The sequence below is a fragment of the Ictalurus furcatus genome, chromosome 3, assembly GCF_023375685.1.
Source record: "Ictalurus furcatus strain D&B chromosome 3, Billie_1.0, whole genome shotgun sequence".
Classification (NCBI taxonomy): domain Eukaryota; kingdom Metazoa; phylum Chordata; class Actinopteri; order Siluriformes; family Ictaluridae; genus Ictalurus; species Ictalurus furcatus.
Genome location: NC_071257.1, coordinates 28,055,169 through 28,082,222, shown reverse-complemented (window position 1 = coordinate 28,082,222; position 27,054 = coordinate 28,055,169). Strand labels below are relative to the sequence as shown.

Below are 27,054 nucleotides of genomic sequence, written 5' to 3'. Positions count from 1 at the left end.
ATGATCTCACACGTTGGTTGATTATAAGCTGCGTCCGAAAAATTGCATCTTTTTGTGAAAATGTGATTCATGTTCTACTTCGGTGCAAAAAAAAGAAAGAAAGACACTTCAATAAATTAACATCTGGTCTAAAACAAAAACTCTAAAAGTAGTAAAGAGATTTAAAAGAAGAAAAAAAAAAGAAAAAAATAAATAAAAGTTTGCTAGGCCAAACACGGCACTCTTAAGTAAACAGTTTGGGTTTTATTATGAACAGTCCTATCTTTTGTTGCTTTGTATTTTGTCCTATGATTTTCCTCCGTCCTCTGAGAAAATTACAGGCCGATTTAATGCCAAACTGATCTTTTTTTTGTCCATGATTTTCTGTGCAGGTGTTGCCGCACATTGGGGGGAAAAAAAAAGATGTTTGACTGCTGCCTTATTCAGTCTCATAACGTATGCATCAGTGACCCTGACCCAGATATGAAACACTTCCCAAGACATGAAACAAAAAAAAAATGGATATTTCTTGTATACTTTGCTTGTTGTTGGAACCTTGGTTCACTCCAAACTGAAATAAGAGTCAGTGCGTTTACACGGACAACAATAATCCAACATTAACCCGATTAAGACAATACTCTGATTAAGAAACTACCATGTAAACAGCCATTCTTAATTACCTTAATCCGATTAAAGTCACACTCGAAGTAAACACTAATTGAATTAGGACACGTGGAGTATTCCTGTTTTAGTCGCATTATCGACGTGTATTACAGACATGTAAACACCTTAATCACATTAACGTCGTGTGAGAATTTTCACTGCATTTTGCAACAGGACACGACCACACACGACAGTGCTAACCATTTGACGGCAAACAAGAGAGCACGGCTGCGTCCCAAACCGCGTAGTCACCTACCACACAGTAGGTGAAATACATGTATCTCGGCTACTATACAGCAGTTAAGTACGCGGTTTCAGACGCAGACCACACCTTCAATCAGTCGTCTATTTGCACGTACAGCATGACAAATAATTAACAGCACTAAAAATTTTAAATAAAAACGCCCAAAACTGTATACGGTACCATAACAAAGACGAACTGTATGTTAATACGTGAAATTCTGGAGGGACGTCGGGGCGCAGTGACGTAATGACGTGTGCTGTTAATCGAACTATGTACTATAACATGTAAAACGGGAACATGAAAGGAGTATTCTAAAAGCAACTCATGTAAACACCTTAATCACAATCTTGTCTTATTCAGAGCAAGGTCAATAATTAGATTACAGCTGTCCAAGTAAACGTAATCAGTATCTCTTCTCTACTCCAGTGCCTCTTTGACTTGTTGGACACCATGTTGTAAATTAAGCGTGATCATATGACCGTGTGATGCAAACATCAGAGTTTGTGGAAAATTCACTAGAAACTCGTTCCTCCTATGGTAGTTTTATTGCTCTCCGGATGAGAGTTTTATCACCGAGGAGACGTATAAAAATTCATTACAGATGTCCTTCTGATAAACTAATCCAATCAGAAGAGAGCTAGTAATGACCCTTAATCTCCAATCGTTCAGATAAACACAACCTCAAAGGGATGCTTTTATATTGCTGGTCATTTAAAGTGAAATGACCTAATCAACTTATGACTGGGTTATAAAAAAAAAAAAAAAAAAAAAAAAAAAAAAAGAATAGTAATCAATAAATAAATGAATTAACAGCAATCAGATGAAGTGCTATCTAAGTAAATGTGTTCTGTATCTAGAAGAGTAAAACTGACCATCAGACAGCATTGCTTAGTGACATGTTATTAAACTGTCAGGCTCTCTGATTGGTTAGCAAAAGTTATTGTATGTACAGCACGATAATTCAGTGCAGCGTGCAGGCCTAACGAGTCTGTCCATCTGATCAGAACTGCAAAATGAATGAAACATACAACTGAAGGAGAGGAAAGTAAAGACTGAAGAAAAACGTGCAATGCCGAACATAAAGTCACGGTCACATCGTGATTTGCATGAGTACACGGACAAAACTCAGTCCCTTACACAGTGATCATACAGCAGGAAATTCAGGCTCTAACATTACCACTGCAAAGGGTTTTAGCATTCTTAAAATATTAAAAACTCCATTTCCTATGTCCCCATTTTTGTACTCATGCAACTCGTTTTATTAAACTGCACACACTATATCGGATTTTGTCCAGCTTATAACTACAAAGTCCTTTTCCAAACTGGTCTAAATATATTAGAGATGGCACCCATCCAGCATCGCTTTCAGGCAGGAAACCGTGTACTGCGGTTTGGGTTTTTTTTTGTTTTTTTTTAATAAAAAAAGACCCGAAGTTGACGTCAATGTGCCGATGGTCGCATCAACAAATGATGAGGTAAAAATGTGAACTAAAATACAGTATAAACATTAAGGCATGTCGACTTTAAAATGAACTACAGTGGTTAATCTGGATGTGTTGAGTGACTCAGTGACTGCTGCTCGTCTATCGTATATGATTCGAGTAGTCTAGTAATGAGTCAGTATAAACAGTTTACATGCTGAATATTAATCAGGCTTTGAGCCGTTAAGGCCGATTTATACTTGCTGTTAACTACATATACACAAGATGGCCGCCGTGCGTATTCTGCTGTCATGTCGCTTGTGCACGTCCTCAGAAAATTTGCATGACATGTCCACGTGGTGCAATACCAACATAAATAGTGGAGGCAGTACAACACCATGTGACACAGTGTCCAGAACTTATTAAATAAACTAACCTTGTGTCTCAAAACACATACTTACGCACTAGTCTAGACCAGTACTAACTTTTCCCATCACAGTTAGTGCTTGAATTTTAAAAACTTACACTGACCGAAAGGTCTGTTTTGAGTATTAGTGTTCTGGATTTCGTAGATTAGTAAATATTTTTCAAAATAAAAGGTGAGAGTTTTGGATTTCTGAAGCAGATCATGACAATCACGTCGACAGCAGTAAGTAAACGGAGCGTCGGCCTATTTAACGTTACTATGCATGATGTCGCTAAACATTGCAGACCAGATGGACCGAGAAATTATGGCTCATCTACTAGATGCTGCATTTAATCCTCCAGATTTACAGAAGATACGCAACCGAGCATGTAAACAACACACGCACAGGTACACATATGTGCATCTTTAAGGGCATATATATTACTGAACTGGTATGGACTATGCTAAGGTCAGTGGAAGCAAGAGAAAAATTTTAGGCTCATGGCAAAGTGTAATTGTGCATGCATTTCTATAGAACTGATGTAAATGATTAAGGATGATCGAGTTGTGTAATACATCATGGCAATTTAATAAAGCTGTTGCGTCTGTGTAAAAATATATTGGTATTAGGTTTTATTAACTGTACTGGAAAACAGAAAGCAACTTGAAATGTTATTCTCAAGCCCAGGTTAAGATTTTTTGAGTCAATACACTATTTTCTAGATGTACTGGTCAAGTTTTTTGGCATACATTTTAACAACTGCGCATTTATTACAAACGTGAGACGTCATCTCTGACCCATGAGTCACTACATGTCAACACCGTAGTTTCTAGATTTGACTGAGCAGGACCCAACATGGAAAAAAGCAACTGTAACGGCACTCATGGAACTTTGAGATGGAGCAGAGGTAACCTTTTAACCCTACAGCGGAAAACATTTTCACACACATTCAAAAGAAAGAAAGAAAAAAAAAAAAGATCCCAGCAATTTGCCAGGATAGTGTTGTGTGAGAACTTGGGTCAAAGTTTACATGGCAAAAAGTTGATCTGACATTATGTCGGCAACGATCCCGGTAAAGTGTCAACCAAAAACAAATGACAGTTCATGAGTCATCATTCCTGAGACTAAATCTTTAGAAATTATGAATTCAGATCATCTGAACAATGACCAAAAAGCTTATAGGCCAAAAGCATTTCCAACAAATATGTATCCACGTCATACTCTGTACGTTAATACTAATTTCTTAACGTATTATACCTGAAAAAAAATACCATACTACTATCATTTAGAAGCATCGCGCGCAAAAATAGCGAGATATCACTAATTAATAAAAACAAATTGTGAAACAACTTTTCTAAAAGACTGCATGATTTGGTGAACTCTGTTCATCTGTGTTAAAGTTCACTTGGCCTAGATAATATGACAATATAATATTGATGAAGTCATAACATGATTCATTTGTCCAAGTACTGCGGTTAGTCAGGTGTTCAGTAAAAAAAAAAAAAAAAAAATCTCTGAACTTACAGTCAGTCGTTAACACTTACAAAATTCTAGTGTTATATATGTATTGAGTACCGTGAAGATTCTTTGTATTGTAATACGAGACTTTTGTCGTATTGTTGAGTCCTTCATCTGTGTTTCTGCTTCTCTACATCCTGCTACTGTTCTTCTACACACACTATCTACACACACTTATATGTAGCTCATACAGGAAGCATCAGATCTCTTTTTGAACCACACATTTATAAACACATTCAGTAATGTTTTTACTCCAAGTGCCTAAGCAGAGGACCTAAAAAGATTATAAAAGAGAAGAGGTCGACTGATCGTGGATTTTACCGATACCGGCCACCAAGTTGGGCGGGACCTGCTGATAACCGATTACATCGACCGATATTAAAATTGATAATGAATGAAAACATAACACTCAAAGATAATATTGCTGAACTTTATCACACAAAAACAGTGTTGACTGTACCATGAACATGAACTTTACTTTTTTTTAAATGAAATAAATATATAATATATACACTAACTACTTAATAAATATTAAAAGTAAATAAAAGATATAATAAATATCGATAATCGATAGTTCCAGCAATCGGTTATCCGTTCTGATTAATCAGTAAAAACCGAACAACCTGTCGGCCTCTAATAAAGACACTGCATTGACACTGTGCGTACTCCAGAAAGGAAGCCCTTAGACTTAAGAGCATGGAACAAAACCCAGCATGTGCAAATGGAAGCTACTAAAGAACAAATTACTGATTTGTACCTTCACTGCTCCCAGACCTGTTTACAGGTTGACATACAAAATATGCAAAAGAGAGAGATAGCTACACTGATCACAGTTTATACTTACATAACACATCATCATGATGCCTGTCTTTTCTGTTGAATATTTATCCAGGTGGGCCTAGTTACGATTAAATGTCTTTGGCAAGAAAACCCCAGCTCAGAGTAACTGTAAAACATGGTCTCTGTTTGATGGTTCTGATGATTGCAAGCACATTATTTAGTGATGATTTAATGACTGCATACACACATCCTAAAGCCTGGTACTGTCAAGTAAATGTTGCCAAAGAAAGAGAGAGAACGTTGAACATCAAACTCGGCAGTGATTAGTCTCAGATCTGCTTATTCACACTATTTTTTAACCAATGTGAAATGCAGTGCTGAATGAAGCATGAAAGATGTAAGACTTCTTTAACATACACTATTATTTGCCAATTAACCACTGAAATTATTTCATCATTTCAAGTCTTTACACCATGCTGATGTTATATTGTGCCTATAGTCAAGTTAAACTGTAGTATTTGATGATACTTGCGAGTCTTGATATTTGTATAGTATTAAGAGTTTCTGAGAATTATTTAACACTAATCACTAGATTTGCTCTCCACATGGCTGGTACGCCACGTCATCAAGACTGTGGATTAACTGAAAGTTTAAAAGCGCAAAACATCTCTCACGCAGTACAAAACAAGACAAAACAGCATAGAACCAACATCGTTGGCGCATCACGAAGCCTGTCAGTGCGTTTACGTGGACAACAATAATCCGATATTAACCCGATTAAGACAGTACTCTAAGAAACTACCATGAAAACAGCAATTTTTAATTACCTTAATCCGATTAAAGTCATACTCGAAGTAAACACAAATCGAATTAAGACATGTGGAGTATTCCTGTTTTAGTCGCATTATCGACGTGTATTACAGACATGTAAACACCTTAATCACATTATTAACGTCATGTGGGAGTTTTCACCGCATTTTGTGACAGGACACGATAACGCACGGCAGTGCTCAACCGTTTTACGGCAAACAAGAGAGCACGGCTGCGTCCCAAACCGCGTACTTACCTACTATGTAGTAGGTGAAATACATGCATCTCGGCTACTATATAGTAGGTAAGTATGTGGTTTTGGACACAGCCCATGGCTTCAATCAGTCGTCTATGTGCACGTACAGCATGACAAATAATTAACTGCACTTGAAGCTTTCGTAACATTAAAAATTAAACACCCAAAACTGTATACGGTACTATAATGAAGACCAACTGTATGTTGATGCGTGAAACTCTGGAGGGAACGTCGGGGGGCGTGGCACAGTGACGTAATGACGTGTGCCGTTAATCTATCCATGTTCTATAACATGTAAAACAGGTACATGAAAGGAGTATTCTAAAAAAAAAAAAAAAAAAAAAAAATCATGTAAATACCTTCATCACAATATTGTCTTACCCAGAGTAAGGTCAATAATTAGATTACTGCTGTCCATGTAAACGTAGTCTATGTCTCACTGTGAAGATGTCCCTGTGTAGTAGTTTACACCCAGCATCACAGTAAATATGTGAATGATTCAGTGCTGTGAAACACATGATCCGCCATTTCCGTACCGCCTGAGCTGCTTCTTACCATGTCTCATACTTTGGTGTAGTTTTGAAATGTAAACATGCGGTCAAATTGGAGTCAGTGCGCTTTATACCACCAAGAACATAGAAAATAAACACTATAAAATATATATATATATATATATATATATATATATATATATACACACACACACACATACACACACACACACACACACATACATACATACATACATTTTAAACCCTGATTGTTCAAGATAACTCACAATTACGACAAAAGGATGCAGTTTAAGAAAAAAATTTTGACAAAAAAATGTTTTCATGGGCATTAGTACAGTGTATATATAAAACATAAAAAATTAGGAGTTATATTCATTAACATGCGAGGTTATGCACAAAGGAACAGTCAATAAGTTCAAAATGTATATAATAAAGATATATAAAAATGGTATAATTTTTCGCCGAGGTGTGAAGAAGGTCAAACAATAATGACTGTTTTACTGTTGTCATTTCCTTTAAAAAAAATTATTGAAATTTATGCAAAATTTATAATTTTACAGTACAGCCATACTCAGAAATAATACTTACACAGTCAAAATACCATAACATACAAACAGAGTCCCACAACGAAGGGTCTTTAAACCAGGATGCGTTGACTTTTAGTCTTAATTCTTTTTGAACGTCTTTAAAAACAACATCACTGGATATGAAGATTTGGTTTAAAGTCATTCTAGCGCTTGTTTTACAGAGCTTAGATTTAGTTAAACATTATCAACCAGATCACATCATGCTGGGTTTTACTACGATTTTCTTTAAAAAAGATACCATAAAAAAATTGTGTTCATATTTATTTATATATTAAGATAAAAAAAAAAATTCTCTCTCCCATGTTTCTTTACAGTGGTAACACCCTGGAAGGAAATGTTTTAGTGTTTCCTCTTCATCACAATTGGGCATTTACTAGTTTTTGCTAAACAACTCCATTTAACTACTGCTCTTACTGTTATCGTTTCGGTATCGCGATACTTTGCTTGGCATCGGAGTCAAAACGATAATATCTCGACAACCCTATCTGTAGGAGCGTGCAGATGAGGAGAAATGTACATGATTTATTATAAATATTAACATAATTAAAGGAGAGAACCAATGCTCAGTTTATATTGTCTGGTCTGGGAAATGAAACAGTATTGAGCGTGAGTGTGTATGTGAGCGAGCGAGCGAGCGTGTGTGTGTGTGTGTGTGTGTGTGTGTGTGTGTGTGTTTTGGGTGTGTTTGGCCGCCGCAGGGCCCCGGAGCGAAGGGGATGCCCGAGCTAAGCCATGCCGCTTTAGAGAGCGCGCAGGGCGGACAAACGCTCAGCCAAACACCGGTGAGGAAACCGGGGCCCACCTGGGTGGAGATGATTAACCTGACCGCAAATAAAACCTGTTCGTCAACCACACACATTCAACGCCGTCAAAGAAAACCACAATGTCGTCATTAAGCACTAATTACACTAATATTTTTTTTAAAGCACATTATATGTAATGTATAAAATAAGAGGCGTTAGTTAATCAGACGCGGTTGGGTTTCACAGGCCGGTACAGCTAGCGAGCCAAAACCCGCTTAGCATGGACTGTTTCATTTACCTCAAAACACCAATTGGCATCACTACAACAATACACGACATTTATAACAAATATGATGTTTATAGCAACAAACGAGTTAATAAAGTGTTGCTAATTCTGCAGAGAGGTGGAGAAGAATTAAACTACACACCACAAACAGTTAGCAAGATAACGACAGCTAAAGAGGTTGCTATACTGTATCTAACGGAATAGAGCCTATTCGTTTCTTCTATCAGTAATAAATGCATAAAAACGTAATAAAATAGAAACAGCACAAGACATTTCACTAGTAAAATGTATACCCGGGAGTGTGTTTATATTCCGGTTACTGTATAACCTGCATGCTTAAGGTTTTAAGTTTCAAAAGTACTCATGGTTAGTTTTATAAACGTAAGATATAATGTTTAACAATCTGATGAACAAAATTACAATATCCTAAGCTGTCACATTAGCCACAATCACATCACATCAACTGTTCACTTATTTACTTTTATTGTAAAAACCCCGAATACGCTAGTTCAGTTGTCAAACATTAGCATAGCTAGCCCTTCGTTCATTTTCATACGGCATGAAACAGTATAAATACACTATCTTACCTGTCAGTTCGTACACACCGTTCACACGCTGCTGGTTGATTTGTGCGCGTTTATGACACTGGATATCCAATCTATCCGATCAGATATAATGGCTTTAATTGGATTCTTTGGGTGGTGGGTCTCTCTCTCTCAATGGCTGTCCCGCTAGCCTGCTAGCCAGGGAAGCTAACTCTTCAGCTGACCGAGTAAGGATAGTACTGTCCACTTCTTTACTGTCAGTTTTCTCAAAGAAATCTCGATATCAATAGTGTCTTCTTCCTTCAGACGGCTACATTATGCAACGCGTCCTCCTTTAAAGCCCGTAAAGCTGCACTTAACATACAGCTAAGCTACACTTTCTCTTCTAAGCCAATATAACATTTTCCGTTCACAGCAGCTTTTAGTTTCCACGAGTGGCTAGCTCCGCCCTCAGAAAGCCTATTGGTCTGGAATGTGATGATCGATTCTACCGACCAATAAGAAACTAGTAATATGAATATTCATGAGGTTGTGAACTCACAGCGTCTGTAGCCCAGGGGTTATCAAACTTTTTGCAGCCAGGTACCTCTTTAAGTGTTAAATAAATTCCATACACACCACAGCACAGATTTATTTTATGAGCATAGTCCAACTAGTCAACATTACGCGCAATGATTAAATATGTACTGTAATATTCTGGCTATTTTTGGACTCCTGGAGCTTTTATTATTGAACTTTCCACACATTAGGCCTAAAGAAATTGACATTATTCATATTGAGGTTTGGGTTAACCTGTTCAATTCAAGTGACCAGTCAAACAGGCTAATCACTATGAGAATTCAATAATAAATTGAATAAAGCTTTAATAATTGTGAGCTGTTATGTTTACCACTGTAACACACTTTCAGAGCCACTTTTTATTTTTTTGGGCAATGCATAGACGTTTAAGCCCACTGGATTCATAGAAACGGAGCCCATGTGCCATTGTAAGGTAATTTGGAAATTATGTGGTCCAAAATTCCAGTCCGACTCCACACACACACACACACACACACACACACACACACACACAATCACACCTGATTAATTTTTGTGATGGCTTGATAATAAGCTTATGAGGTGGATCATATCTGTTTGTAGTAGCGAAAATGTGAAATTCTGCAGGTCAGTAAGTCCCCAGGACTGGAGTTGAAAACCCTGAGGCTCAGGGTACAATATTTTCAATTGAATTCAATTTGACATGCATAGCACATTTTACAGTAGTCATTGTCACAAAACAGCTTTACAAAAATCTGGCTGTGGATTCATCTGCCCATTTTCCATACCACTTATACACAGGGTTGCAAGGAGCGTGGAGCCTATACCATGGAACCCGGGGTACAAGGTGGCAGACACCCTGGACAGGGTGCCAATCCATCACAGGGCACAATCACACACACACATTCATACACTACGGACAATTTGGAAATGGCAATCATCTGCATGTCTTTGGACTGGGGGACAAAACCCCAGAAGTACGGCAAGAACATGCTAACTCCACGCACACAGGGCAGAGGTGGGCTTTAACCTCCATCCCGGTGAATTGGAATCCTATTATTTGTTGAATTCTTATTTGTTATTGTACAGTATGTTTAGAACACCACCTCATTTCCTAATGCACATATTCATGAAATCCCACAATACTCTGCCTAGAACAAGCACTCAATTAACGTATTCTCAAAAATACCCACTAACCAACACCACACTGGAGATAATTGACTATGCTTTTGGACATATACAGTGCCCTCCACTAATATTGGCACCCTTGGTAAATATGAGCAAAGAAAGCTGTGAAAAGTTGTCTTTATTGTTTAACCTTTTAATCTTTTGTTAAAAAAAAAAATCACAAAAATACTCTGCTCTCATGGATATCAAACAATTGAAAACACAACACAGGTTTGTACAAAATGTCTTTGTTAAATGTGCAACAATTATTGGCAGCCCTATGAATTCATATGAGAAAAATATATTTGAAGTATATTCCCATTGTTATTTTAAAAAAAAAATAGTACACCTGTGTGACTAGGAACAGGAAATTGTTCAACCATGACTTCTTGTTTCACAGGGGTAGAAATATGAGGTAACACATAGGCCAAATTCCCTTAGTCATTCATAACAATGGGTAAAACCAAGGAATATAGCTGTGATGTGCAGCAAAAGGTAGTTGAGCATCACAAAATGGGAAGTGGCTATAAGAAAATAGCACAAGCATTGAAAATGCTAATTTCCACCATCAGGGTAATAATTAAGAAGTTCCAGTCAACTGGAAATGTTATGAATCAATCTGGAAGAGGACGTGTGTCTATATTGTCTCATTGCACTGTGAAGAGGATGGTTCAAGTGGACAAAAAATCTCCAAGGATCACAGCTATAGAATTGCAGAAGTTAGTTGCGTCTTGGGGTCAGAAAGTCTCCAAAACTACAATCCAAAGTCACCTACATCAACACATGTTTGGAAAGGTTTCAAGAAAAAAGCCTCTACTCTCATCCAAAAACTCAAGTGTCTTCATTTTGCCAGACATTCCTGGATCGGGTCCTATGGTCAGATGAAACAATGGTAATAAACACCAGAGGTGAATTTGGCACACACAGAGAGGCAGCCATATGGAAAAGAACCACATGCCCATATGGTTAAATACGGTGGTGGCTCTTTAAATCTTTGGGGCTGTTTTTCTGCCAGAGGACCTGGACATTTTGTTAGGATACATGGCATCATGGACACATCAAATATCAACAGATATTAAATGAAAACCTGGCTGCCTCTGCCAGAAAGTGTAAAATGGACCGTGGTTGGATCTTCCAGCAGGACAATGATCCAAAACATACATCAATATCAACACAAAAATGGTTTACTGACACAAAATCAAGGTCCTGCCATGGTCATTCCAGTCCCCTGACTTGTAACCCATAGAAAACCTGTGGGGTGAACTGAAGAGAAGAGTCCACCAGCATGGACCTCCAAATTTGAAGGATCTGGAAAGATTCTGTATGGAGGAATGGTCTCAGATCCATTGCCATGTATTCTCTAACCTCATCAGGCATTATAGGAGAAGACTCACAGCTGTTATCTTGGCAAAGGGAGGTAGCACAAAGTATTGACTAAAAGGGTGCCGATAATTGGTGCACACATATATTTAACAAAGATTTTTTTTTGATAAACCTGTGTTTGTTTGCAATTGTTTGATATCCATGAAAGCAGTGTATTCTTCTAAATTATTTGAACAAAAGATCAAAAGTTAAATAATAAAGACAATTTTTCACAGCCTTCTTTGCTCATATTTACCAAGGGTGCCAATATTAGTGGAGGGCACTGTATCTGAGTATTGTTACTGACCACATGTACTCCTTTATGGCCACAATTTACCCATCTTATAATGGCTATGTGTACCATGATATATATATATACACATACATATAAACCTTAATGGTATGAAACTGACAACACACTGAAAACTATGTCATGGGTATTTGTTTTCATTGTGCTGCACTCTCTCTCTCCTCTCAGAATGTGTGTGTGTGTGTGTGTGTGTGTGTGTGTGTGTGAGTGTGAGTGTGTGAACATGCTTAAAGCAAGGATTAGAGAGACAGCAGGGCTGGTAGGCCTACAGATAAGCCCACCCACTCCCACATACCCAGTCTAATATCCCTGCAAAGCTGACCAACATCTGTCAGGTCACCTCCTGGACCAAATAATACTCCTAACACCAAATAATACTGTGCTAAGATGAGAAACACATAAATAATGTGAGCAGGATGACAGACAGATGTCTGGACAAATTAAAAGCAATCACATATCAGACGCCCAACACACAGACAACTAAAGACAATGATGGTAAGGCAGGTTTATTTAAAAAATCTGATCTGATAAGATAAAATTTTAAAAGAGAAAATGATAAAGCAATTCAGGAGAGAGAAAAATCATTTCACTAATCTCTATTTTGTCCACAAATACTATGCTATAATGAAAAATAATGTTGTGTATACACAGGATGTATACACTATGGATGTAATTGGTTGTCGCTGGCTTCAACCTAAGGTAATGGTTTTGTCTGAATATTTTAGCACACTGATAAGATGGCTTCTATGAGATGGTGATGGCATGTTGGGAATTAAGCCATTTAAAGCTAGTGAATAAATAACCACTAAAAGCTGATATTGTTGAGCAGTGAAGATATTATACGTAACATATACTCACTGGCCACTTTATTAGGAAAACCTGTGCACCCGCTCATTCATGCAATTATCCAATCAGCCAATCATGTGGCAGCAGGGTAATGCATAAAATCATGTAGATACAGGTCAGGAGCTTCAGTTAATGTTTAGAACAAACATCACAATGGGCAAAAATGTGATCTCAGTAACCCTGACCATGGCATGGCTGTTGGTGTTAGTCAGGTTGGTTTGAGTACTATAGAAACTGCTGATCTACTGATATTTTCATGCACAACAATCGCTAGAGTTTACACAGAATGGAGCAGAAAACAAAAACATCCAGTGAGTGGCACTTCTGCTGGCAGAAATGCTTTGTTGATGAAAAAGGTCAACTGGTTTGAGCTTACAGGAAGATCACAGTAACTCAAATAAGCACTCTTTCCAACCATGGTGAGCAGAAATGAATCTCCAAATGCAAAGCATGTCAAAGTCTTGAGGCAAATGGGCTACAACTGCAGAAGACCACACTGGGTTCCACTCCTGTCAACCAAGAAGACAATCTGAGCCTACAGTTGGCACAGGTTCACCGAAACTGGACAGCTAAAGATTTAAAATCATTGCCTAGTCTGGAGAGTCTTAGTGACTGCTCTTACACACAGATGTATTTACTTGTCGGAATTTGGCATCAACACCATGAATCTATTGACCCAACTTGTCTTCAGTGGTGGTGGTGGTGGTGCTGTAAAGGTGTGGGAACTGTTTTCTTGGCACAAGTTGGGCTCCTTAATATGAATCGGGCATTGTTTAAATACCACAACGTACAGTGCCCTCCACTAATATTGGCACCCTTGGTAAATATGAGCAAAGAAGGCTGTGAAAAATTGTCTTAATTGTTTAACCTTTTGATATTTTGTTCAAAATATTCACCAAAAAATATTTGTTAAATATATGTGTGCATCAGTTATTGGCACCCCTATGAATTCATATGAAAAACATATATTTGAAGTATATTCCCATTGATATTTAAAAATTTTTTAGTACATCTGGGTGACTAGGAACAGGAAATTGTTCAACCATGACTTCCTGTTTCACAGGGGTATAAATATGAGGTAACACATAGGCCAAATTCCCTTAGTCATTCATAACAATGGGTAAAACCACGGAATATAGCTGTGATGTGTAGCAAAAGGTTGTTGAGCGTCACAAAATGGGAAGTGGCTATAAGAAAATAGCACAAACATTGAAAATGCCCATTTCCACCATCAGGGTAATAATTAAGAAGTTCCAGTCAACTGGAAAAGTTATGAATCAACCTGGAAGAGGACGTGTGTCTATATTGTCTCAACGCACTGTGAAGAGGATGGTTTGAGTGGTCAAAAAATCTCCAAGGATCACAGCTGGAGAATTGCAGAAGTTAGTTGCGTCTTGGGGTCAGAAAGTCTCCAAAACTACAATCTGAAGTCACCTACATCACCACAAGCTGTTTGGAAGGGTTTCAAGAAAAAAGCCTCTACTCTCATCCAAAAACAAACTCAAGTGTCTTCAGTTTGCCAGACACTACTGGAACTTCAAATGGGATCGGGTTCTATGGTCAGATGAAACCATAATAGAGCTTTTTGGCCATTTTTGGTGCACACAGAGAGGAAGCCATATGGAAAAGTACCTCATGCCCATGGTTAAATATGGTGGTGGCTCTTATGGGTGCCAATATTAGTGGAGGGCACGGTATATGAGTATTGTTATTGACCACATGTGCTTCTTTACATTCACAATTTACCCATCTTATAATGGCTAAGTCTCAGTTGGGTTCCATGAACATAACAATGGGTTCAGTGTACAGTGTATTTCAAAAGTGTAATTTTGTATATTTAAAAAAAATAATAATAATAATTTTTGAAAAAATCTAATCTAATTTAGTATGCCAAATTCTAACGAAAATGTGCACTTTGTTGTCTTTTACTTTTGGCAATATAGAGCTAAGCCTATTGTTTTACGCACAGTGCTCTCACATCCTCCCTTGTCTGTTTCAGTTTTATTTATTTTGCAAAGCCAGGCCTTTAATCAGGAGCAGAGGTACAGCATCTCAGCCCAGCCTGTCCCCAGCTGTAGCTACTGTTAAGTGCTCATTGTATTTTCTTTGTAAGCCTTCTCTGTTGTCTGACCTCGGTTTAGATGGGAGTGTCTGTACTATTGATGTTTTTGTGATGTCTGTACTATATGCTGTTATTTTTATGGAGCATCGTGTTTTGGCTAGTATCACGTCATGGCAAACTAGTGACCCCATTTCCCAGAATGCACCACAAACTACAAACATGGCCGACAACTACAACTCCCAGTGAAACACACAGGGGTCACCGTCTCCTGAGGACTAATCACACACACCTGTTCCCAATCACACTGACAATTACACCACAATATATAAGAGTCTGCTCAGTCATAATATCTTTGTGAAGTATTACTCTCAGTTGCTATTGTCTTTGTTGTTGCCAAGCATTGCTTAATGTTGATATTCTGGTTTCGGCTTTGTTTACTCCCTTGAACTTGATTCTCTGCCTTGCTGGTTTTGAACTTTTTTCTGCCTAAACCTTTGGGGTTGTTTGCTGGTTAAACTGCCATACCTGCAATTGCTTCTTTCTAAACCCTCATTACGTGACAGCTAGCCATTAAAGTTTTTGCACTAATGTTTCATTCTAGAGTTCTTCATTCACCTGGATGATGGTTTAAGGGTAACACTTTAGAACACAGATCTGTCATTAATGATCCACTACACAGGAAGAAATTAATCATGCAATATTAACTGTTTAGTAACTGCTATTAACTAACTAGAAACTCTGATTAATGAATTAGTAAGTAATAGCACACAGATGAATGCAGTGGTTCACTATTAGCTAATCAATAACTACTATTTCTTTCATGCCTCCCAGAGAACTACTAAAAAACTATATACAGTTTCATAATTAATGCGAAACTGCTTTATTATTATTATTATTATTATTATTATATTTTTTACTGCTTTACATTGATATAAATGTGAAAAGGCCTTTAAAACAGATGCTATTTAAGGCTATTGTTCGTAGTGGAATAGTTATGCAAACAGAAATCCCCCTCAATGGCCACAAGGAGGCAGCAGCAGTCCAGATTTCACAGTGCATTATAACACTTGACTGAGTTGGACTGGGGCATAGGAAAGAATTCTGGGTTCCCTGAATGAATATTGCTGTGGACCCCAACTCTTCCTAATTTTTTATTGCATTTTGTATACATCAAGAATACATTAATGTTATATATGTATACGTTATATATGCGAACATGTGGGGGACACAGTTGCTTAGTGGGTAGCAGGTTTGCCTTGCACTTCTTCAGGCTTGAATCCCACCTCCAATTTGTGTGCGCAGAGTTTGCATGTTCTTTGGGGGTTTCCTCCGAGTACTCCGGTTTTCTCCACCAATCGAAGATATGCGTTGTGGGCTGTCTGTAGTGTGTGAATGTGTGTGCGATTGTGCCCTGTGATGGGTTGGCACACCATCCAGGCTGTTCCCCGTCTTGTGCCCCGAATTCCCAGTAATAGGCTCCAGGCTCCACCATAACCCTGTGTAGGATAAGTGGTATGAAAAATTGATGGATGGATTTGAACATGTGAAAATGTACTATACCCAATTAACCTAGAATGGTACAATTAGAGGGGAAATAATGAAATGCAGTTCTACAATGTAACCACTTGAAGGAGACAAAACTAAGACGAGAAACTTTTATAGAAAACTGCTCAAAAAGGGGCGCTGTCCCAGTGCTTGGTTTTCTGTTGTAAATCAACACAGTATAATCCCTTTTCATGCATCTATAATTGTGTATTCCGGTCCAGGGATTTAATTTCATGGCATAATTGAAATCACTTCATGATTCTGAGCAATGAGAATGTTAACTAAGCCACCATCCTGACTGTTACTGCAAATAATAATAAAGTCTAAGGATAAATAAATATAGTGAAAACAGTTCATTCCTCAGGTTCTGTGGTGAAATCTTACATGCACCTTACATTGCTCCCAACCACCATGATCGAGATACTGAAAAATGAATGGGCTGGAGGACTAAGGGTCTGAAGAGCAAACAGCCTGGACAGCAGATGAATGAAATGAGACGGTGGATGACTCATCGTCCAGGCCGCCATATTGAGAGCTATGACTGGAGCTCAGTGAGTATCCTGGGACTCAATTACGCATCTGCCCCATTCTATTTCTGAATAACCAAGATCCCACCTCACCCACAAACAAAGAGATACTGCAAAAATAAACTGGCAGGAGAATTAGGGCAGAGATAGAGGCAGGATTTTGAGGGGAACAGGAAAAGACAAGGTGGATGAGAGTGACTAGAAAGTATTAAATAAAAAATAAAAAAGAGGGATAAGACATAAAGCCGTAACGTGCAGTTTCTCCGGTATGGAAATGCTAAAAATATTCAAGGTGAGGACAGAAAGGATGTATCACTGATACTTCAGCTGAGAATTCCAGTATATAAAAATAAACTAAGAAAGTGGCTGAATGTTACAGCTGACAGGATCTAATAAGTGCTCAGTGAGTACAGGCAAACAGTGGCCATACAAGTTACTAAATAATATTTAGATCACATTCAGAAAGGAAGACAACAGGTTTTACCATTTTAACAGTGGCGAGAAGAAAGCCATTATTTAAAATAAAAAAAACATATTACAGTTTTTCGCAATCGCTTTGGCTCAATTCTCGAATGAGAATTTTTCTCTCTCACGGCAATAAGTTCAGATCTCTGAACAATTAGTTTCTTGTTCACACCAGATTTGAATTTCTTATTCATTTAAGCAAATTGCACATGTTTTGGCACATCTGTGCAAAAGAGTAAGTAAAATTGTCTACAATTTGCACAATAACTAAATGGCGCATGGCATGCTGGTCAAAACTGATAAGTCGATTCTCAGTGAAATTGTCACTCTTCACAACTTCTAAACAGTCTTTCACCGTGTGAGCCATCACATGCAAAATGATCCATTCAATTTTCAAAATCTGTCAGACATATGTATATGTATATTCCATAAATATCTATGACCTGGAATGTTTTACAGAACTCCCACAGGGTTTTTCATTGTTGGGCTTTTTATTTATTTATTTATTTATTTATTTAAATTTTTTTAAACTTTTTTATTTCTTTCTTTTCTTTTCTTTTTCTTTTTTTTTTTTTTTTACATGGATGTCATTTTTTGGCACTTTTCTGTTCACTATATATGACTTTCCATGTAAGAAATTTGTAAAAATGGACACGCAAATGTGAATTTTCACATGTAACACATTTTACATGTAACACATTGCTACAAAAATAAATGTACTGTATGCATACAAATGTGCATATTCGTTTTCAGCATATTACAGTACTGACTTTTCCCAGTAAACGTTTACCTACTGTTCAAATCTTTATCTCAAAAGCTACACAATAGTATTCAGTTAGACAAAACTGACATTCTTGTATAGTATAGTATAGTAAGCAGTTAGTGTCACCAATATAGAACAAAACTTAAATTTGTATATAACAAACATTTCCAGAGTTGACTGCCATGGTGAAAAAACATCTAAACAGTTTGACCAGTACAGATCAGTTGATTTTCTGACACAATAACTAGGTGTTGAAGCATGAATGAAATGTTTTGGATGAGTTACTACATTTTGCAGACATGCAATAGAGTTGTGATGTCCCATAAAACAGTTGTGACAATTGCACTTCCAGTTCAGAGAATGTTAAGACTGTTTCAAAAAACAAGCCAAAGCGATTGAGAAAAACTGCTAATCCCATTTGATGACTCAGGAAAGATGGATTAAAAGGTTGGAAACCTAACTCATCATTACCTTGAGACCTTACAGCGAACTATGGTGGTGGTACCATCATGTCAAGCGTTACACTTGGTCTCTTGATTGCTTTTCTGACTAATGCCCTCCATATCTGAGCAATGACCTTTGGTAGATTAACTTTTCTAGGCCGAATCATGGTTGTGATATTATTTCCATTTTTAAAGAATGGATTTAATTTTGCTCTGCAGGAGTTTAGGATATTTAAGATATTTATTTTTTTTATAAGCAAACCCCTAAAACTTTTCCAGAACCCTGTGCCAGACTTGTTTTGATAGCTCCAGGGTCATAATGATACCATTTGTTTTTGATACACTCATAAACCTGCTCTGGGGCCGTGCAGGAACAGGTGTATTGATTTCACAGCAGTGGGATAAATACTTAGGCAATGCAATTTATATGTTTTTCATTTGTGAATAATTTTACTAATTATATTAAACTCCCCTTTTCAATATTTTGTGTAGACATGTAATCCCAATTAAATCAATTTAAGCCCCAGTGCAACAGTAAAAATGTGGAAAAGATGGGGAGGGGGGATTTAGTTGGGGGGTTTCAATTCTTTTATTATGTATAAGTACAGCAATAATGACTTGTTGCTATTAATTCCATTTTCTTATACATCTTCTTCATGTTGTCCTAAAGGTATTCAGACTTTCAAATCTGACTGTAATTAATCATTAGGCACATAATCAATTACAACGGACTGTGTATATGCTATAAATAAGCCTATAAATATAAAGAAACATTAGGGGAAATGGTGGGATGAATGGGTTATTAATATAAAAATGTCGTTGAGCAATTAATGTTTAATGAATGGGGATGACACCATGTGAAAGGAAGACTTGGCAGGAAAGAAGTGAGAAAGAGTTTGTGACGTTTCTTCCATTCATGTTTCTCCCCCACTGTCTGGCAAAATGGTATTAATAGTCAGTCCCATATTTATACATGAGGGGGAGCATGCCCCTGCACTGATGATGATGTACAACAACACACGCAACATCTGAACCAGAAAATTCCTCTGACTTCCTTCATCTGACAGCCTTCAAAGCCACCCCCATGCACTCTGCTCTCTCCAGCTTTCTAACTCTCTCACTCTCTCTCTCTCCATGCACACACACACACACACACACACACACACGTCAGGCAGATGATATGCCATCCTGAGCACAAGCACCCTTATACAAGATCACAAGCATGCATAGACCCACAGTCAGGCCTGGCATGGGGGAAAATTGATAAAATACCACCCACTGATGAATATTTCTTATGCAGGTTCATGAAAAAAGAAGTCAGAATCATGGTACCAGCTTTTCCCCATCATCCTTCCTTCAAACAAAACATCAGTTGATGACGTATTGAATAACCAATCATGCATGGTACTACAAAAGTCTCCTGAATGCAATCTGCCCTTCTGTTTTACATCAGCTCCTGAAATAAGCAAAGTAATTAGGGCAATAAAAAGCTGATTATTTGGGTCAGGTGTGCTGTGTGCTGGAAAGCAGAAAATATGACAACATATAAAACATAATCATATTTGACAGTGTTTTCAACTGTTTATGCACTATAATTACAGTCATTGATTTCTAAACCTACTGCTATTAGTATTTTATAGTTCAGTGCTATTAAATTTTTTTTAATTGATTTTATACAAATCTGTGATTACACCACTAACAGATATAGATACACATGTTGTGCACAGAAATACTGCATAGACGTATAGAAATGAAAATCTGCCTTGACCTTTTGAGTGATATATTAAAATCGCAAATCGCACCTTATAATTCCAAGCATTGCTTTGCTTTTGGGTCATTCCACCTCAAGTTTTCCAATATAGGTTGCTTGACCATTTCGAATTTTCCTAAATATTTTGATTGATTACCTGTATGTTTTTTTTTTGTTTTTGTTTGTTTTTTTTACTTATTTTAACTGTGACGGCCATCTTTGTGTCATGGCACATAACAAATTTTGGTTATACAGATGTTTACAGAAACCTCAATATCTCCTTGGAACAAAAACTGATTTCTAGAGCACATTACATGTACATATATAAACATTTTGCACATTCTTGTTGCTTAGACTGAGACCTTAAGTCCAGATGTAATGCTCAAGATTGCTCACATCCCATGCTTAGGGTCAATTTATAATGGGAAGGGCTTGAGTCTCAGTCATAATTTTTTTTAAGGGATATCTAGGTAAGAATAGTGTGTATGCAGAACATTTCATTTTGAGACTTGTTGAATATCTCTGGTGCGGGACCAGATACAAACCTGAAATTCTCACAGAAATAAGTGCTCTATAGTAGCATTTTGCTGCAAAAATTTTGAGTTTGAGATTCCACTGTTTACAGAGCTAGGGCTAGTAGAAATCTGGAGAAAGTCCTACTTTATTAATGTATTTTGAGAAATGAATAGATGTAATATAAGCATAACAAATATTAAAAATGAACAGTATTTTACAGAATTCTGTTTATGATTAACATACAATAGCTTATGTTTGTCAGTGAAGTCTAAAATATTTCTACATTCAATATTGGCAACAGTGTAGCATGATGTATCACAGGGTTCTTCAAATGTGCAGAGTTTAGCTCCAACCTCCAAACTCACCTGCTTGTAATTTTCAAGAAATCCTGAAAACCTTGGTTAGCTTGTTTAGGTGTGTTTGATTAAGGTTGGAGCTAAACTCTGCAGGACAGTGAATCTCAAGGACTAGATTTGAAGAACCCTGATCTATCATGTTGGTAAAGGTGTAAAGATGGTATGCGTGAATAAATGTTATCCAAATATGGAATTACAGTGTTCAGTTGGGTGTTTTGCAAATAAACCATGTCATAAACAGATTTGTTTCTCCTGTGATAAAAGCAGTAAGTGACTTCTGAGGTGTAGTCACTTACTACTTTTGTCACAGAAGAAACAACACCATAACACTTAATTCTTGGGCCACTTGGACCACTTTACTCTTACATGCATAGTTATAATTGCAAACATATGCATTACATAATTTGCAATTATGTATATATTATATACATATTGTAACATTCTGTAGTGTTACAACACTCAAATGGACTTAATCAGGATTTTCTTACACGTGATTTACACAATATGTCAAACATCTGAAGGTGCTAAATATTTTTTACTAAGACACAAAGGTTAATTAAACAAAACAAAACAAAAAAAAAATTTTGGTTGCATAAGTATTCACTCCCCTGAGTCAGAACAATTACAGCTTCAACTCTCCTGTGATATGTCGCTATCAGCTTTGCACATCGGGATCCTGACATTTTGTCTAATTTACTTGGTTGAAGCAAATTTCAGCAAATTTCAAGTCTTGCCACAGATTAGGCTTTGACTGGGCCATTCTAGCACATGCTGCTTCTTGCTTTTGAACCAATCCAGTGTTGTGTTGGTAATATACTTAGAGTTCTTGTCCTCTTGGAAGGTGAACCTCCACAACAGATCATGTTTCTTGCAGTCTGAGAACGGTTTTCTCCTAGGATTGCCTTGTATTTGGGTTTATCCATCTTGCTCTCAACAGTTTCTCAGTTTGTGTTGATGAAAAGCACCTTCACAACATGATGTTACCACTACCGTGCTTCATTGTAGGGAGGATTCTCATGGTGATGAGCAGTGATGCTTTTCTCCCAAATGTAGTGCGTTGTACCAAGACCCTAAGTTCTGTTTTGGTCCCATCACACCAGAGAACAGCTCCTCTGTCTAAGTTGTGGATCCGTCTAGCTCCTTTACATTGACCCCTGTCCTCTCAGTTACTTCTCTCACTAATGCACTTTTTACTTTGTTACTGAATTTTGGTGGATGACCAAATATAAATATCTATATAGACAGAGTTGCGGTTGTTCCATGCTCCTTCCACGTTTTAAAAAAAAAAGTTATGGACATTTTTTCCATTGCTATGTCTCAGAATTGTCATGATAGCATCTTTGTCTTCATGGCACTGTTTGTTTAGGTATGTTCTCTAATGAACTCTAGCGCCTTCCAAGAACAAGTCTATTTAAATTGAGATCATGTAGCACTTTAATTGCACACAGGTGGACTAAGTTCAATTAATTATGAGACTTCTAATGGCAACTGGTTGCACCAGTACTAATTTAGGGGTTTTACAGCAACGGGGGAGACTACTTATGCAATCACAACTTTTACATTTTTTTGTTTGTTTGTTTGTTTTTTATCAATCATTTTGCCAAATATATTGTGCTTTACCTTCACTGAAATATTATGACATATTCTGTTTAAATTCATAACCCCAATTATATAACATAATATATAATATAATCCAATTGAAATACATTTCTGTCCCACATTTTTGTCCCAGAATGCACTTTAGGATTGAGGTAAACTGGTAACCCTTGAGAGTTCCTCAAGTTAAGGTTTGTGCATTTTATCAGAGTAATACCAGCTTACAGGTGCAGCTCATGAGCTATCAATTCTCATGGTTACTCGATAAGACTGAAACAGGATCATCCCTGCTACAATGTCTGAATATAAAAAAGGCTGATTATCACACAGGAACAACAGCTTACTTTCAATAGAGGAAGAAGTGTTTTTATACACGGTGATTTGATGAAGGAAAAAGGGGGACATATGGGATAAAAATAACAGAGGGAGGCAAAGACGCAGTCATTTCAAACAAAACACAGACCTGATTGGCGAGTGTAACATGATGCATGATTGTTGTATTTGTGGCTGTCTGAAATACATCAGTACTCTTAGCACCTTTCATTTTTTCCCACATTTCAGACCAATGCTGACACATATGTTGTTAAATATAGCTTACATACATAACTTGAAAACATATTAACACCTCAGAGGCATCATCAACAATTCAGACATTCGTGATGGCAAAAATATGTGTGTACTCATATAATAAATACTGTATCCTTATGATATTCTGGTAAACTGGTATTCAGACAATACATGCTGCAAAATCCATAAAGAAGATACTGACTTAATTTAACTGTATTCATTATTCTACTGGGATTTTGCCGTACTACACTGTATGTACTTTATAGAATTATATAACGTCCTCATGTTTGTGGCATAACAGCAGTTTTCACGGCTCAGTAACAAGAAGGATTCTGCAATATGGTGATAGCAAACAATGCCAGCAAGCTATGGGAAATCCAAAATGCAATTATACAACATGAAAGCATTTCTCAGCCCATTAACTCTCTCAGCCTCTCCATAAAATGCAGAGGAAATTTAAAACTAAAATTACACTAGATAGGGAAAAGCAAATGAACTAGTGAAGAAGCTGTGCTATTCTTCAGGTAAGGCATCTTCAGTGTGCTTTACACAATACTGTGATATCTATTACTGACAAATATTACTTGCAGATGTTTACTTGATAGTTAAGACACATGGTTCTCTGTGGTTGTATGATATACAGTAGAATATAAACTACCAGTCAATGGTTTGGACACATTACACTCACCATTCACATTACACTCTGCTCATTCATGCAATTATCCAATCAGCCAATCATGTGGCAGCAGTGCAGTGCATAAAATTATGCAGAGACAGGTCTTCAGTTAATGTTCACATCAAACATAAGAATGGGAGGAAAAATGATCTCAGTGACTGTAACTGTGGTATGATTATTGGTATCAGATTGGCTGGTTTGTGTATTTCAGAAGCTGCTGATCTCCTGGGATTTTCACACACAACAGTCAGTAGAGTTTAGAAAGAATGGTGAAGAAAACACCAAAAACACATCCAGTGATTGGCAGATCCACAGGTAAAAACACCTTATTGGTGGGGAAGTCAGAGGAGAATCATCAGGCAGTGTTTTACCAGTCTGCAGATTCCTGCTCTTGACTGACAGGAGCGTAACCCTGATATGTCTTTCTACTTCCTCAAGGTTTGACATGTTGCTTCTTTCTGATATGCTTTTCTGTTCAAATAAAGAATGTTTATAGCTTTCCTATCAGCTTGAACCTCTGACCTCTCTCATTAACAAGGCGTTTTCTTGTTATTAATTTATTCATTTTCCAACATGATTTTATTTTCTTTCTTTAAGCACTAATTACTAACAATTAATGTGTTCACTGATTAAAAAATCACATGTTTTCCAGGGGAGAACATATTCAAGTTTTTTTTTTTTTTTTGATATTTAAAAATTAAATCTTCCAAATTAGAGTAAGAAGAGGACTTAAACAGGATTATTGCTTTAAAATTCGTAGATCTGCTGATATTTGTAGCAAGTCATTTTATCAGGAGTGAAAACAACTAACTTCTAAAAAAAATTACTATAGAGCAGAATTTAAACAATCCAGATCAGATTTTAAATCCTGCCTGAATATTAGAAATTTGATATCTTCATTAGTCTGGCATCTTGAAATCACTTAGAGATAAAGTAAATGAATCAACTAACAAAATAATTAGTTCATTAGTTATTAAACTCACAACAAATCACAGAGTGTAGACAACAACATGTTGCCTGATAAACTGTGATTAAATCCCTTTCCTTCTTCTGGGATAAAAAATAAATAAATCAAAGGCAAACGAAGCCTTTAAGCTGCTTTGTCTGTTCCAATCTGTTTAAAAAAGAGCCTTTAGAGCCTTTTTGTGGTTGATAGCAGCAAGCTTCCAGCTGTCTCTAAACACTTTAAACACAATCTCATTCTACACCAGGACAAAACAGCACACTGAAGACAATTGATTGTGTCTTTTTGTTTCACAACAATTGTTTCATTTAAAGCCTTCAGAGTGTTTGAATGTTACAATCAGATGTATATGATTATGGTTAGTGTCAGGATTTCCCCTCGAGCAGCGCTCTCTGAAGCTGGGTTCAGGGTCATTGACTCTGTTTAACGTCTTACACGTGTATTTGTTACGGTTTATGTCCTGTCTCCACCCCTGTTATGTTATTGGATGTCTCCCTCACATGCTCTCATTAATCAGAGCTGTTTTGTCTCACCCCTGATTACATTTGTTATTTAAACCCCTCGTGTTTCTATTTTCAGCGCGAAGTATTACGTGTTTAACGTATACCAAGTCACGGGGTCCACGTTCTGCATATTCATGCTTTTTGATCCGGTTCTCTTCCTCATTGTTCTGTTCCTTTTCTAGCCTAGTTTATTCTGTTCACAGTTCGCCTGACCCTATGCGTGTTTTGACCATGTCAGTGTTTCACATTTTAGATTTGTTTAGATCTCCTTTTAATAAAACCGTTAACTGCACTTGCATCCATCCAGATACTCATTACGTAACAGTTAGCCATTCACTCACACACACATCCACACACACATGCACAGACACAGAGTAACTGCTGTTTCCTGGTCTGGGAATGCACACACACATTCACACACTCATTCACATCTATGGGCAATTTATCTTAGCCAATGTACATAATAGCATATTTTTAGGAGGTGGGAGGAAACCGGAAAACCCAGAGGAAACCCATATGGGCAGGGAGAGAACATGCACAGAAACTCTGCACCAGGGACTAGAAACTTTACAGTGAACAACAAAAAAAAAAAAAATTGAAATAGAAGCAATTTTTCATTGAATGTAATCAGTAACACACACACACACACACACACACACACACACACACAATCACTCTAAATTGTCCCAGAGTGAAACTGTTATTTGAAAAAGTGCTTGACAGGTTAATAATGCTATTTTGCTGTTCCAGTGTGATTTTAAGAATGTAGCCTAAGCATTTTCTCAGTAGGCCTAAATTCCTGTCCACAATTGGTCACTTCCTGCACACCTGGCTACAGTATGATATGGCATTATTCTGTATAGCTGCTATAGCCATGATTTCAAACATGGAATGATGGAAAGAAAAACAATGTAGGAAGTGTTTTTTTTCCTACACTTATGCAAGCAAAAAAAAAAATAAATAAAAACACACTGTAAAGTAATAGGATGCTCTGAAAATGTTAAAAATACATACACATTTCTGGGAATATAAAAATATCATTTCTGATCAGAACAAAATGAAACACAAGCTCAGGACTGAGCTGTGGAGCAAAAACGTTACTTGCCATGCCACTGTCTCATCCCTACGGTTAGACTGATTAATATAAATCAATTTTTTAGATGCACATGCACACATGGTGAATTAGTTAGTTATACAGTATTGTTAGAAGCATTTACTCAAACCTTTATTGTCTGTTATATCTTTAATAATATATACATATATTTGAACCCTGCTTCTGCCCTGTATGTGCAGAGTTTGCATGTTCTCTCTGGGTTTCCTCTGGGTACTTCAGTTTCCTCCAGGTACT

General features: G+C 37.1%; 1 protein-coding gene across 1 annotated transcript in view; it reads right to left on the bottom strand.

Moving 5' to 3' along the window:
* Positions 1–9,194, bottom strand: part of zdhhc5a (zinc finger DHHC-type palmitoyltransferase 5a) — a 35,642-nt gene extending 26,448 nt beyond the window's left edge. Inside the window, exon 1 of the mRNA XM_053621874.1 lies at positions 8,794–9,194. The gene's annotated coding sequence lies outside the window, so the exon portion shown is untranslated. The remainder of the gene's footprint in view (positions 1–8,793) is intronic.
* Between the last annotated feature and the right edge of the window lie 17,860 nt (positions 9,195–27,054).